Source organism: Ictidomys tridecemlineatus, chromosome 9, assembly GCF_052094955.1.
Source record: "Ictidomys tridecemlineatus isolate mIctTri1 chromosome 9, mIctTri1.hap1, whole genome shotgun sequence".
Taxonomy (NCBI): Eukaryota; Metazoa; Chordata; class Mammalia; order Rodentia; family Sciuridae; genus Ictidomys; species Ictidomys tridecemlineatus.
The window spans coordinates 19786152-19802649 of NC_135485.1; the positions used below are offsets into that span (position 1 = coordinate 19786152).

The following is a 16498-nucleotide window of genomic DNA, read 5'->3' on the forward strand; positions in this document are numbered from 1 at the left end:
TATGTGTGCACGTGTGTGTATAAATGAATTTATGTCAGTTTTATGTCTTTAAAACTGTTTCTCTAGAAACTAACATTGTTGTTTTTTACAGCATAGTTAAATATTTAAGGCTTTAGTAAATTTAATTTAGTAAATTCAAAAAATATAAAACAAAAATATTGAGGACTGAAGAAATAGAATTTATATTATACTTTATAGACAATGTGAACTTTTTTTAAAAAAACTAGAACCTAATTCCTCTTTGGACTAGAAATGATATTCTGCAGACTGATTACCTGAGCAGTCTCCAAAGCTTATATCCTAAATGGAAGAAATTATGCTTTTACTAAGAATACTCAGAAAACATTATACATCCTTTGGGGTAATTCTTTTGGGTTATACATTAACATCCTGAGTTTTGGACAGTGTCTGAGTTGTTGGAATAATATGTACCTTCTTAAGGAGAATTTGAATACGAAGGGCAATATTATATGCCTATATATTGATTAAATCATTTTATAACCTTTAGTGTTATTTTTCATAAAACTTGTGATAGCATGAGTCAGAGCACTACCACCCCTAAATCATTACCATGAGAGTTGAAATCAACACTTTCAGAGAAAAATGTTAGTTTACATGCTGGTTATGAATAAAGTTTACTATATATGTGCAATCTCATAAAATGTCTACCTACTATTTTAGAACAAAAATGGATGCTAGAATTATATTCTATAAAAATTATGTGAAAAAGTGTAAGTAGAAAAAATTGCTTTGGAGAATGAAGTTAATCTTGAGTTAGGTGTGAATTCTCTCAAACTATTAAACAGATGCTTTGATACGATGTTCAGGCTGCTAACTATATGGACGTCTTCCATTTCTCTCTGTTGCTTTTGGATGTCTTAAAGAGGCAATTTAAGAAAAATCCTAGGAATGCATTTTTAAAATTCACACATACCATCATAATATTTCTACTTTGGTGCTTTTAATTATCAATAAGAATTTCAATAAACTTTGTAACTATATGTTACTTTAGAGTCCTGTATGATGGAAGCTTAATTTGCCAACCTTCAGTGTGGAGGGTCTTGTGAGACTTTCCTCTCACATTACGACAGGACAGGACAGGACAAGACAAAACAAAAACAGTGGCTGTTTTTTGAGGTCTTTTTCATGAGAAAAGGGATTGATTGGTTTTTAAAATATACATTATATAAGCATTTCCAACTTGGAGGTATGTGATTTACAAATATCATTGTAAACACCAAGTGTCTAGCCAATAGCACATTGTAAGTATGGCTGACCCTTTCCTCTTTGATTATGATGGTACTGTAGCTTCTGTATGGAACACTAAGAGGAATGGCCACCCATTTTTATTGCTGAGACCAAATTAGTGCTGTATTGGACTGTTTCTGGGTTGGAAATTTGGATTTGTTTTCATTTCAAAATGTAAGAACTTCCTAAAATAATCACTTGAACAAGCAAAAATCTAAAGAGCACATAGTGATACTTTTATATAGATGAGCACTGTATTTTTTTTTGTTTCTATTAAGTGATACTTTCAATGAGTGTGCGTTTAGAATCCCTGTTTTAGAATTTGCTTCGAGAATATTCCTTTTGAGATTTTTAAATTGAGAAACTTTTTTTTTTTTGATTGGTTGTGGGATATAAGGAAAGATAAAGTTCTTTGAATTTGGACAGATGTGGGTTGAATAGCAACAAAACAAGTTAACTAGCTGTTTGACCTTGGGGAAATTACTTTAAAAATCTTGCTTTATTCATCATGAGAAGTATGATACTGGCAGTGTTATTGAGAATATTTGAATTAGATGGTCAAGTCAACTCCCAGTTAAAAATCACATAATAAATACTGTATTCTCTCTGTATCTTCTCTCTTTGTAGTAGTTTAGGGTATATTTGGGTTTGAAATGAGCTGGAAGGTATTTAGAATCAAGTCTACTTAAGAAAATTTGGGCTGGGGACATAGCTTAGTGGTGGAGCACTTGCCTGAATGTGTGACTCTGGGTTTGATCCTCTGCACAGGAAAAAAAAAATTGGTAATTGTAATGGCAGTATAACAGAAAGACTAGACCGGTTTCAGGAGATTTAGCATGGTGCCATTTATGAGCTACTCACTGCAATACCTTGTCATTCTAGATGGTAGTAATACCTTTTGAGTACTGTTTGTTTTTTCCATGCCAAGGTGGAGCCTATGGTCTTCCCTGGGATAGGCCATCCCTCTACTACTGAGTTACAATCCCAGCTCTTGAGTGTTGTTTATCAAATTCCAAATACGTACCACACACTGTTAAGTGTATTTTATATCTATTTTAATTCTAACAGCTGCCTTATAAGGTTGCTGTTATTGTCATTCTGCACTTGAGGAAATTAAGGCAAAGAGGTTAGATAACTTTCCTGAAGATATAAAGTAAGTGGCAGTGTGAGAGTGGATTGAATGTTTCTTTTTCACCTTAGAGTGTCCAACCTTCACCTTCTGTAAAGTTCTGGTGCTAATTTTATTTTACCTGAAGTTAAATTTGTGTACTAAGAGAAGTAAATGTTTTGCTCTTGAATCTGTGCTTGGCGGTAACAACAGTGTTCTCTTTATTTCTCTAGTGGTGATATTGGTAGGCTAGTATTAATGGTCTTTGTTCACTATGGCTTGTATTTTGGTTACAGATCTTAAAAATTACTATTGAGGTAAAATATGTATAAAATAAATTTCACCATTTTAACCATTTTTAAATGTAGAATTTATTGGCACTGAGTTAATTCATAGTGGTGTTGTAGCTGTGAATTATCCTTACCTCTCAAACAACACAAAATAAATAAAAATATTTAAAGTTCTACACCGTATATAACATTGTTAATCAAAATGTTCATGGCCTGAGATATGGTCTTGAAGGAGCCCATACTTACTGTAATCCTAATGCCCAGCTATTTTGGTTATGTTGCTTTCAGTCAATGAGATTTTTCTGATTTTTGGAGAGAAGTTTTGAATTTAATTCTATGATTCTGTGTGTTTGTACCCAAGCCCTCTTTTGCTTAAAATGTTTTGGCTAAAGTTTTTATAGTATCCTGGGAAATCAGGATTCAATAAATAAGGATATGCATGCACCTCATCAACATTGTTTTCCCACGACAGATGCTACAGTACTATAGACAAATGTTTTATTGCTTTCTAGGAGTGTATGGCATTATAGAAAAATGGAAAATCTAGGTAGCTTTCAGTGCACATATAGACAAATAGAGTTGTGAAGCTTCTTGCTCCTTTATTTACATACACTGAAGGAAGATGTAATTAGCCATTAGTATAAGCATAGATACATTTTTTTTTTTGATAGAAGAGAGCTTTGGGAAATGAGTATATTAGAAAGGTTTGATGCAGATGCATTTCTTCTGACCTCTACCTCTACATAGGCTCTAAAAAAGATGAGCAGGAACTTAAGTTGCTTTGTGATGGTGGTGGGCAGTTAGGGGAATAAATGGATGTGAAATAAATAATCAGGAGATCAGAAATGGTAAAATTTAAAATGCCTCTGGAAAGGGGGAAGGAACCTAAGAAACAGAGTCTATCCAAGATAACTCTATTTAAAAGCAGTAGGGAGATACAGCAATTGAATTTAGCAATTTTTAGGGGATTTTATTATTATTTTTTCTTTTTGATAATAGGAAACTTCTTTCTTTTTGCTGGGGTTCAGGTTAATTAACAGGCACTTTTTATACATAGTGATTGTAGAGATTCTGAGTTCTAAGAAGCAGTAATCAGTGAGAAGAAGTTTTCAGCAAATGGCCATTAATTTTCTGTTTTTTTTTTTTAACTTAATGCATCTGCAGTGGATTCTTAGTCCTCCATTGGTAAGATTTGTCTCCTTCAATTGTTGAACTTTTCAGAAGTCTGAGTACATATTAGAGATTCTGAAATCCTCTGTGTTTTTTGTAGCATCCTGGTGTAGCATCGGATGCACTTAACCATTTACAACTTTCCTTTTCTTATTTGTTGTTCTGGCATGTAATATGCTTTCAATAAATGCTAGCAGATTTATTTTTTATTTTTTTTTTTGGGGGGGACTGGGGCTATTACCCAGGGGAACTGTACCACAAAGCCATCTCCAGTCTTTTTATTTTTTGAGACATGGTCCTACTAAGTTGCTTTAGGGTCTTGCTAAATTGATAAGGTCAACCTCAAACTTGCAATCCTTCTTTCTCAGGCTCCTGAGTTGCTGGGATAATAGGCATGTGCTACCACAGTTGGCTAAATGCTAGTATACTTTGGATGCTTATCATATGCCAGATAATAGACTAATAGATTGAAATTTGCTTCTTTCTAAAAAATAGTATGCAGCAGCCTTTATTATTTTATTTTTTGAGAAATATCTATTAATTCTACTATTTGCTAGGAATTTGTAGTATGATAGATAACTCTCATGTAGTAAGAGAGTAATGGGGATATTAGACACACTATGCCTTAAGAGGGGTATTTCAAAGAGAAGTAAGATATCATTCACACTCTTTTGACTTTGAATCAGGTGTTTGGTATATTGAAAAATTACACTTAATAATTGTCCCTGAAGAGAACATTTGTTTTAAAAGTATTCAGATTGAATATTTGATTTGATAAATGCTTAAAGTGGTAGTAATAAATACAGACTTTGTTGTTGTTGTTGTTGGGGGTGGGTACTGGGTATTGAAACCAGGGATGCTTAATCACTGAGCCACATCCCCAGCCCTTATTTAAAATATTTATTTAGGAACAGGGTCTTGCTGAGAATACAAACTATTTCTTTAAAATATTTCTTTCAGTGGTAGTAATTAAAATAATCTGAATCATGAGATTTGTAAGTAGTTGCCAAGACAGTAAGCCAAGTTCTTGGCAGCCGATGATTTGTATGCAGTAATCGGCCATAGTTATTGGTTTGTGCCTAAGGGTCACCTGGCTCCACTTCTTAGTTTTTTTTTCTGCATGAAACATACCAACTTAAAGAAAATTATAGGAGAGAAATTAGCTCTAGGGACTACGTTTACTTTTTTCAGCTTCACTTTTTTTTTCTTTTTGGTAGAGTTATTATTAGGTTTCTAAACTGTATTCCCTACATATATTAAAAAGACAAAATAGAAAATATGGCATATTTATTCCTATAGTGGAGGCTTCATGGAATTACATTTGCTGTATTTTGCAACTCTTGTGTTGTTTGGATTGGCTCCATCAAATAGAAGAGAAATATGCCTTTCTTTTACCTAGATGGCTGTTAGGCCTGAAATGTCAGTTTCCTTTCTGTCACTACATTCAGTTATTTTACTGTTACATTTTCTTTTTGTTCTTACTGCCATCGCTGTAATTTGTATTTTATAATTTCCTGCTTGACTATTGTAATAGACATTCTTTGATAGCAAACGTATATCTCCAAATTAAATTAAAATTGACACATTTTACCAAAAGAGATATGCTAATAGCAAATAATCATATGAGGAAATGCTGCACATCATATATTATCAGGGAAATGCAAACTAAAAAATGAGATACATACATCTATTAGTATGGCTAAAATTCAGAACACTGATAATACCAAATACTGGAGCGGCTGTGGAGCAATGGAAACTTATTTGTTGCTGACTGGAATACAAAATGATACGGCTACTTTAAAAGACAGTTACAGTTTCTTGTAGAACTGAACATAGCCTACTTATACAATCCAGCTATTAACTTTTTTGGGTATTTATGCAGAGGAGCTGGAAAATTGTATTCGCACAACACCTGCACATAGATGTGTATACCAGGTTTATTTTAATTGCAAAACTCAGAAGCAACCAAGATGTCCTTCAGTAGGTGAATGTAGAAATGAACTCTTGTGTATTCAGACAATGAAATATTATTTAGTGTAAAAAGAAATAAGTTGTCAAGCCATGAAAAAATGTGGAGGAATGTTGATGTCTTTTGTGAATTGAAAGAAGCCAAAATGAAAAGACTCCATACGACAATTCAAATATCCTGGAGAAGTCATAGCTAAGGAGGCAAGGGAAAGATAAAAGAATACCAAGTGCCAGAGCTTAGTGGAGAGCAAGGGGAGAATAAGTGGACCGCAGAGGATTTGGTGGGTAAAACTGATGTGTATGTTGCTATAAAGGGTAGATACACATTATTATAAATTTGCCTAAACTCATAAAATATATAATATTAAGAATGATTCTTAATGTAAAGTGAAGCTTTTGGGTGATAAAGATGTATCAATATAATTTCAATAATTATAAAAAATTTGTAAAACATAAGTAAAACAATACATACTAAACCATTTGCACACACAAAATATAAGTTGTGACTTTAAAATTTTTTGTGACATCTTTTATTATGGGTCATTCCTATGTTTTTTAAGTCAGCTTTTTTTTTTTTTTTTTTTTTTGCCACTGTGACTAAAGGACCCAACCAGCACAATTGTATAAAAGGAAAAGTTTATTTGGGGGCTCATGGTTTCAAGGGTCTCAGTCCATAGACAGCTGGCTCCATTCCTTGGGACTCCAGATGAGGCAGAACATCATAGTGGAAGAGTATGGTAGAGGGAAGCAGTTCACATGGTAGAGAGACAGACAGATCTCCACTTGCCAAATACAAATGTATACCACAAACCATGTCCCCTGTGCCCTACTTCTTCCACCCACACCTGCCTTCAATTACCACTCAATCCCATCAGGTGATTAATTCTCTGATTGGGTTAAGGCTCTCATAACCCAATAATTTCTCCTCTAAACCTTACATTGTCTTACACATGAGCTTTTAGGGGGCACCTCACATCCAAACCGTAACACCTACTTAACCATTCATTGATGACTTTTAGAATCCTCTTACTGATGTTCATTGTGTTTTACTGATAGCCTGATTATCTTTACAGATGCACATCCTATTACTACAGTGCACACACTTACTAGTGTTTTCTTTCTTTCCTTGAGGAGTGCTGTTGGCACAGCAGAGGACAATTCTTTGTTGTGTGAGACTGTCCTGTGTGTTGTAGTTACTTAACATCCTTGCCGCACTCCTCGTCCACTGTCTGCCAGTAGCAGTTGAGATGGGGAAGAAGAAAGGAGGAGGTTGGAGCATTCTTAGTTGAGAATCAGACTATAAGCCAAATGGTACTATTTGTGGGTTCCAGAGCTCATCTTATTACCTGTTTGATTGTGGTGCTAGGGATTGAACCTACGACCTCAAAGCATGCTAGGCAAACACTCTACCACTGATCCCTCCTATTTGAGTTTGTTTTTAGTGAACTTACTAAAATCCAGTTGCTCTTTCATAAGGCCATGAGATATAAATTGGTTACACGTAAAAATCAGGCTAAGTATTTATTAGATATAATGATAATATATAATACATATGTTAATAATAATGTATGTGTAGTGATATCACATAGAATATATAATAATCAGTAAAACAGGCATAGTTATTGACCTTGTGGAGTTTCATTATTAGAACTTCATTACTGGAGTTTAAGAGCCTTGATGATGACTATTTTAAAGTTTATGTTTATATTTGCAGAATGTGCTGAATATTTCAGTCAATAAGTTTTTAAACAATAATATTTAAAAATGAATAGATTTTATACATTAGAGGGGAACATCAAATAGTTGAAGCAGAAGTGTAATGTTACTAAATTTATACTAACTAATTAGATTTAACTTTAGCATTGTAAAGAGGTGAGAATTTTTATTGTCAGTTTCTACATTTTAGTTTTCTAATTAGCCAAGTAATTTCTTGAAAGCCTTTTCAAATATTTACATTTAAAAACCAATTTGGTAAGTAATTCAGTAAACAAATATTTTTTGAGTACTTACTGTGTGCCAGATACTGCTCTAGGTACTGGGGAAAGAGGAATGGTTAAAACAAAGCCTGTGATTGCATGCTTGCATTGTGGTGTGGGAGTTAGTAAGCACATCAAGAAATAAACAATGTTATGTACCATGTTAAAGTTATTTGAGGAATAGAAAGCAAGCAGAGAGTAAAGGGGAGGGCTCTTTTAGGTAGGGAAATAAGGCGGTCTCTGAGGAACATTTGAATTGGAATGAAAGTAGTTAATTAACCATGGATATATTTGGGAGAAAAAGTTCTTTTTCTTTTTCTTTCTTTCTTTTTTTTTTTTAAGGAAGAGTAAACTGCAAGTAGGCGTATTCAGTCAGTGAGTAACCTATTAATATTTTTCCCTTTATTGTTACTTTAGAATATTCTGTAGAGTCCTCCTTAATCTAGCCTTCCTTGTTGTTTCTCTTAATTATCTAACTAAATGAGAATAATGCATATTTTTTAGGAAACATGAAATGTGTAATATTTAATTTTTTATATAAATGTGTGTTAGCTTTTCATTGCTGTGACAAGTACTTGAGGCAAGCAACTTAGAAGAGGAGAGATTTTTTTTTTTTTTCTGTTTCAGAAGTTTCTGGCTCCAAATCTCAAACATCATAGTGATAGGGTATGGCAGAGGAAAGCTATTCAGTCATGGCAGCCAAGAAGCAGAGAGACAGGGGAAGGGGCCAGGGAGAAGATATAGACCCCAAGGGCATGCCCTCACTTATCTCCTTCTCCAGTCATGCTCCAACTCCCTACAGTTTTCTACTGCCTCACAATAATCCATTCAGATTAGTAGCCCACCAAATAGATTAATCTCCAATGAGATTAAAGCCCTCATGATCCAATCTTTTCCCAAAAATCTCCACCTCTGGAGATTGCTGAATTGGGGACCAAGCATTCAATACATGAGTTTTTCGGGGCTATTTTCAGATCTAACCTATAGCTATATTATCATGATATATAATTGATGGTCCATAGTTGGTAGTCATTATAAACCTAGTAGAAGCTTATGGTCTTCCCTGTACATCTTCCCAAAGAAGACTTGTTCATCTTTTAAACACCAATGTAAAGGGCATTTTCTTCCTGATCCTTCTTACTGTGCATGTAATCATGTCTTCCTTTGTTTTGTTATCCTTGAATATTTATTACATTGCTATTGTATCTGCCAGAGTTAGCTTTATTTATTTGTTTATTTTTGCCTTTTGTATACTTAGCTTCTAACCTAGATTGTAATATATATTTGCTAAGCAAATGACTTGTAGTTAGGAATTAATTTATTTGGCTTCTAGTATTTATATGTATTTGAACCATTCAACAAACATGTCAGTCATTGTGATGAGCATTGAGAATAAAAAAAATGTTAACAGTAAAAATTAAGGTAAAATTATGATGTAATGTGTGTATCATAATGTTCAGGGGAAGTGTGAATTGAAGTGGAGATACGTTTTCAAAAGGAAAAGAGGTAGAAAGTACAGGTATGAATTCTAGATTGTGAATGTTATTCAAAGTATCTAGTGATCTCCTTCCATGGGATACATTTATGATTCTTGTTGCCACTGACACATAAGCATAGATTTGGTGTCTTAAAGAGTTGGTTAGAATCCTACTGTCATCTCTATGGATGTGATTGTAAGCAGGTTACTCATGAGTCTCATTTCTTCATCTGAAAAATGGAGAGAAAACGTGCCTTCCTTAAGGTTGTAGGGATTAAATTATGTGCATAAAATAGCATTGGTTTCTAGAATGTAGTTGATATTACTTATTAGGTAAAATCATTTTAATTTATTTAACTTTATTTCTTCAGAGTTAGATTGAGAGTTTGTTAGGCTTTTGAATATACAAAAATGAGCTGGAATTTAGTAATGTTGCTGGTGGCAGACTTTGGCTATGTGCCATTCTGTTGCAGATGATTTGTTTTCCTCAGTACAAAGTGCTGCTATCAATCTAGAGTAAAGAAAAGAGTGCTCATCAGATAAAACTTATAACCTAGTAAAAGGGGATGAAATCTGTCTTAGTTGTTGTGCCCAGCACCAAGCATGAGCCTGGCATATTACAGGCACTTCAGATCATGTTTAAATGAGTGAATTCTGTTTAAATGAGAAACATGCAGTAGGTATGGAGTACATGATGTGTAATAGCACATTTTGGGTAACTAAATGAGGTGTTTATGAAATATTGGCAAAGGAGAACAATTTTTTTTTGTTTTAGCAGTTGTCTTTGAAACAATTATAATTGATTCAGTGTAGGCATGAATCTTTTCTTACAGGATGCATATTTTAAAAGAAAGGTAGGCCAGCTAAGTTGAGCTAAAAGAACCACTTTTACTGAATTAATCAAGAAGGGAAACAGCTGATGATAATAAAAAAAAAGAGACAATAGAGATCACAATTTACAACTATTGTGTTAGATTTCTATGCCTTAAGTTATTATACTTTAAAGGAAATAGAGTTCCCTGTGGAAAGATGGACCAGTCTTGTTGATCTTCAGCTTCTGTCTTTCCTTTTGCTGATTCAGTTTGGGCATACAGCCAATCCCTTGAGCAGTATTCGTTGCCTACTTTCTCTCTTCCTTGGAGGCATGGACTGGTGAGGCTACCAAAATGATTGTGGCAGTTTCTCACCGTTGTCTCTTTCAGTTATGTCTCCAGGCCATCTACTTCTCATGGTTACTGGAGTGATCTTTGTATAATAATTTGATTGTTGGTCCCTGCCTTGAAATCTTTTAATGGGTTCCCATAGTTATTAGGATAAAATTGCATATTCTGTAGTATAGAAAACAGATTCAGAACTAGCCTTTTACCAATATTCTACCCATTTTTTTTTTTTTTGTTCCAGTGCTGAGCATGGGAAACCATGGTCTTGCATATGCTAGGCAAGTGCGGCAAGTGCTTGACCACTGAGCTATATCTTCAGTCCCTACTTATCTGTCCCACCTCTCTTTTTTAATATGTATATTTTCTATATTCCAGACAAATTAAACCACTTGTAGTTCACTGAGTTTTATATTTTTTTTCATGAAGATATGCTGTTCTTTCAGGCATGTTCTTCTTGTCTTCTCAAGGTCATTAGCTACAGGTCATTTAAAAAATCTCTAAATTTATCTTACGAAAACTTTTACTGACTTCTCTTTCCCATTCTGGATTAGGTAATTTTTCTTCATGTTCCCATAGCAGTCTGTTTCTTGACTGGATTCATGCTGTTGTAATAAAATGTCACAGACTGGGTAATTTTAAACGATAGAAATTCTTTTCTCACAGGTCTGGAGGCTGGGAAGTCTATAATCAGGGAGCAGGCATCTGGGGAGGACTTTCATACTGCATTATCCTATGGCAGAAGGGCAAACTGAAGGGAGAGACTAAAAGATCAAACTCATAACCACAAGCTTTTTTATAATCATATTTAATCTATTCAAGAGGATGGATCCTTCATAACCTAAACAGCTCTTACCTCCCTGCAATGATGTATTTAGGGTTAAGTTCACAACACATGCTTTTTGAACAATACATTCACCTTAGCAACATGGAATAAGTGTTCTCAGGTGTATCTAACAATGTATCCTAGAAGTCTACATGTCTTTTCTTGCTAGACTGAAAGCTTTTTCACAGTGTGGGATATTTGATTATCTCTTTAATTCCTAATGCCTATCATTGTCTTATACAGTACAGAAGCTGGAAGTTTGTGATTGGGTTAATATATGAAGAAATAGAATTTATCAGAGATCTAAAATATGCCCAACCAACCCTGGGTTTCAAGAACATGTGAGAAATCGAAGAATGTGGTACCTGCCCTGTTCATAAGCTTAGTTATATGGACAAAATGTTGTGTAAAGCAATTAAAGATTAATAAAGTATAGCATTAAGTGAGGGCTTAGGTAGAATGATTTGAAAATGAAGATAAAATAAAACAATTCAAATTTTTTGAGTATCTGTTTCCTACTTTGTTTTTCTCCTTTCTACCACTACTAACATCCTTATATCTTTTAATATTTATCTTGTTATGCCCATGTTCCTCAGTAGAATGTAAATTTTATGAGGATTTTGTCTTTTTTTTTTTTTAAATTATGGTATTTTTGGTGTCTGGCACACGATAGCTGCTCAGTATAGCTGGGTGAATGGTTGGAATAGTTTGGAGAAGGAAGTGATCAGTAAGAGACAGTATTTATGAAACATTTTATGGAGAAATTACATCATAAAGTCAGCCTTGGGAGTATTTTATTTAATGAGTTGATAAGTGTTTATGTAATATTTAAGTGAATAATTACCAACTTTATTTTTATGTGAATTTTTTTTAGGTTATATGTTGCTCTTAATTTTCTCTTAAAGCTTTCTAAAGGTTATACAGCCTCATTATTGACTCAGAGTTTAACAACAAAACTTATTTGATCAGAATGAGTGATGTTGGCCCTTTCCTTACAATCAGTAGCAATAAACATATTTACTTTATATGTTTATTAGAAAATAAGATACAATTGTAAATATGAGATATTATAGAGGCAATTATGTTTTATTCAGATCTTTCCACTATTCTTGTAGTACTTGAGCACTTATCTTTTACTTTGCAACCATCGAAATGATAATGAATAGATATGAACTCATAGCTATATCAGGTTTCTTCTGGTTGTTTTGCAAATTAGGGACCATAATTGACCATTCTTAGGTTTTATCAATTTCTTTTTTTTTTTTAATTTGGCACCAGGGATTGAACTCAAGGTCATTGAACTCAGCTTTTTTTTGTATTTTATTTAGAGTCAGGGTCTCACTGAGTTGCTTAGAGTCTCACTTTTGCTGAGGCTGGCTTTGAACCCTGGATACTTCTGCCTTGGCCTCCCGATCCACTGGGATTACAGGCACATACCACTGTACCTGACTGGTTTTATCAAATCTTAATCAGGTTTTAAATGTTTGTGTGTGCATACATATGTGCTGCACATAATTTATAATTGCATCATATATATATATATATATATATATATATATATATATATATATATATATATATAATTTATTTTTGTGGTATTGGGGATCAAACCTAGAGCCCTGTGTGAGATAAGCGCTCTACCACTGAATTATATCTCTAGCCCATTGTCTACTTTTATAAAATTTCCTTTTTGCTTCCATTTTCTTCCCCTTCATAACTGAAGAAACTAAAATCAGATTTTGAATTTAAACTATAAAAATGTTAAATTGCCAAAATGTTTTTTTCTGGACTATTACCTGGAACACATAGATACAATGGGTTTGAATAGTCTTTTATTTTATTTTTTTTATTATTATTTTTTTATTGGTTGTTCAAAACATTACATAGCTCATGACATATCATCTTTCATACATTTGATTCAAGTGGGTTATGAACTCCATTTTTACCCCAAATACAAGTTGCAGAATCACATCGGTTACACATCCACATTTTTACATAATGCCATATTAGTGACTGTTGTATTCTGCTACCTTTCCTATCCCTACTATCCCCCCTCCCCTTCCCTCCCATCTTCCCTCTCTACCCCATCTCCTGTTATTCAATTCTCTTCCTTGTTTTTTTTCCCCTTTCCCCTCACCCTCTCTTATATGTAATTTTGTGTAACAATGAGGGTCTCCTTCCATTTCCATATAGTTTCCCTTCTCTCTCCCTTTCCCTCCCACCACTCGTCTCTGTTTAATGTTAGTCTTTTCCTCATGCTCTTCCTCCCTGCTCTGTTCTTAGTTGCTCTCCTTATATCAAAAAAGACATTTGGCATTTGTTTTTTAAGGATTGGCTAGCTTCACTTAGCATAATCTGCTCTAATGCCATCCATTTCCCTGCAAATTCCATGATTTTGTCGTTTTTTAGTGCTGCGTAATACTCCATTGTGTATAAATGCCACATTTTTTTTTTATCCATTCATCTATTGAAGGGCAACTAGGTTGATTCCAGAGTCTAGCTATTGTGAATTGTGCTGCTATGATCATTGATGTGGCAGTATCCCTATAGTATACTCTTTTAAGGTCCTCAGGGAATAGTCCGAGAAGGGCAATAGCTGGGTCAAATGGTGGTTCTATTCCCAGCTTTCCCAGGAATCTCTATACTGCTTTCCATATTGGCCGCACCAATTTGCAGTCCCACCAGCAATGTACAAGTGTACCCTTTTCCCCACATCCTCGCCAGAACTTATTGTTGTTTGACTTCATAATGGCTGCCAATCTTACTGGAGTGAGATGGTATCTTAGGGTGGTTTTGATTTGCATTTCTCTGACTGCTAGAGATGGTGAGCATTTTTTCATGTACTTATTGATTGATTGTATGTCCTCCTCTGAGAAGTGTCTGTTCAGGTCCTTGGCCCATTTGTTGATTGGGTTATTTGTTATCTTATTGTTTAATTTTTTGAGTTCTTTGTATATTCTGGATATTAGGGCTCTGTCTGAAGTGTGAGGAGTAAAAATTTGTTCCCATGATGTAGGCTCCCTATTTACCTCTCTTATTGTTTCTCTTGCTGAGAAAAAACTTTTTAGTTTAAGTAAGTCCCATTTGTTTATTCTTGTATTTAACTCTTGGGCTATGGGTGTCCTATTAAGGAATTTGGAGCCCGACCCCACAATATGTAGATTAGAGCCACTTTTTCTTCTATCAGGCGCAGAGTCTCTGATTTGATATCAAGCTCTTTGATCCATTTTGAGTTAACTTTTGTGCATGGCGAGAGAAAGGGGTTCAGCTTCATTTTGTTGCATATGGATTTTCAGTTTTCCCAGCACCATTTGTTGAAGATGCTATCCTTCCTCCATTGCATGCTTTTAGCCCCTTTATCAAATATAAGAAAGTTGTAATTTTGTGGATTGGTTTCTGTGTCCTCTATTCTGTACCATTGGTCCATCTGCCTGTTTTGGTACCAGTACCACGCTATTTTTGTTACTATTGCTTTGTAGTAGAGTTTGAACTCTGGTATCGCTATACCTCCAGATTCACACTTCCTGCTTAGAATTGCTTTTGCTATTCTGGGTCTTTTGTTTTTCCATATGAATTTCATGATTGCTTTATCTATTTCTACAAGAAATGCCGTTGGGATTTTGATTGGCATTGCGTTGAACCTGTAGAGAACTTTGGGTAATATCGCCATTTTGATGATGTTGGTTCTGCCTATCCATGAACTGGGTACATTTTTTCATCTTCTAAGATCTTCTTCTATCTCTCTCTTTAGGGTTCTGTAGTTTTCATTGTATAAATCTTTCACCTCTTTTGTTAGGTTAATTCCCAAGTATTTTATTTTTTATGAGGATATTGTGAATGGGTTGGTTTTCCTCATTTCCATTTCAGAAGTTTTGTTGCTGATATACAGGAATGCCTTTGATTTGTGCGTGTTGATTTTATATCCTGCCACTTTGCTGAATTCATTTATTAGTTCCAGTAGTTTCTTTGTAGACCCTTTTGGGTCTTCTAGGTATAGGATCATGTTGCCCACAAATAGTGATATTTTAAGTTCTTCTTTTCCTATTTTTATGTCTTTAATTTCTTTTGTCTGTCTAATTGCTCTGGCTAGTACTTCAAGGACTATCTTATATTCTAATAAAATAGAAGACAGTGAAGATATCGATAAATTTCTTAAGTCATATGATCTGCCCAGATTGAGTCAGGAAGACACACACAATTTAAAGAGACCAATAACAAAGGAAGAAATAGAAAAAGCCATCAAAAGACTACCAACCAAGAAAAGCCCTGGACCGGATGGGTATACAGCGTAGTTTTACAAAACCTTCAAAGAAGAATTAATACCAATACTTTTCAAGCTATTTCAAGAAATAGAAAAAGAAGGAGCTCTTCCAAATTCATTCTATGAGGCCAACATCACCCTGAACCTGAAACCAGACAAAGACACTGCAAAGAAAGAAAACTACAGACCAATATCTCTAATGAACATAGATGCAAAAATTCTCAATAAAATCCTGGCAAATTGAATACAAAAGCATATCAAAAAAAGTGTGCACCATGATCAAGTAGGATTTATCCCTGAGATGCAAGGCTGGTTCAATATATGGAAATCAATAAATGTTATTCACCACATCAATAGACTTAAAGATAAGAACCATATGATCGTCTCGATAGATGCAGAAAAAGCATTCAACAAAGTACAGCATCCCTTTATGTTCAAAACACTAGAAAAACTAGGAATAACAGAAACTTACCTCAACATTGTAAAAGCTATATATGCTAAGCCTCAGGCTAGCATCATTCTAAATGGAGGAAAAACTGAAGGCATTCCCTCTAAAATCTGGAACAAGACAGGGATTCCCTCTCTCACCACTTCTATTCAATTTAGTCCTTGAATAGTCTTTTAGATAATAAAATTATTTGTGTGTCTCAAGGGCTGGCCTCTCACCATTTTCTTCTTTTTCTAAGTTTCAAATTAGATATTCTTAGGCTGTCATCACTGCAGTAGACTTTAATAGCATCTGATCTGCTTGCTTTATTTTAGAGATGAGGTAAGTAAGACCGAATGACAACTGATTTGGCCATTTTACTGGTGGCAATTCATAACAAGGACAGAATGATATAATAGGTTTTAAATTGTTGATGAGGAAATTAACCAGGCTGTGACAATCTTTTTTATGTTAACCACATTAAACTTTAAGCCCAGTACTGTTTCTAGAAATACATATGGTTTTGATGACATTTTAAAATGATGTTATTTTAATGACGTAATAGAATAGTAGCGGAAAGTTGCTAGAAT

At 34.3% G+C, this 16498-nt stretch overlaps 1 protein-coding gene across 5 annotated transcripts in view; it reads left to right on the forward strand.

Annotated features, from left to right (window-relative positions):
• Stim2 (stromal interaction molecule 2) overlaps positions 1-16498 on the forward strand; it is a 169013-nt gene that overhangs the window by 51803 nt on the left and 100712 nt on the right. The gene's annotated exons all lie outside the window — the stretch shown is intronic.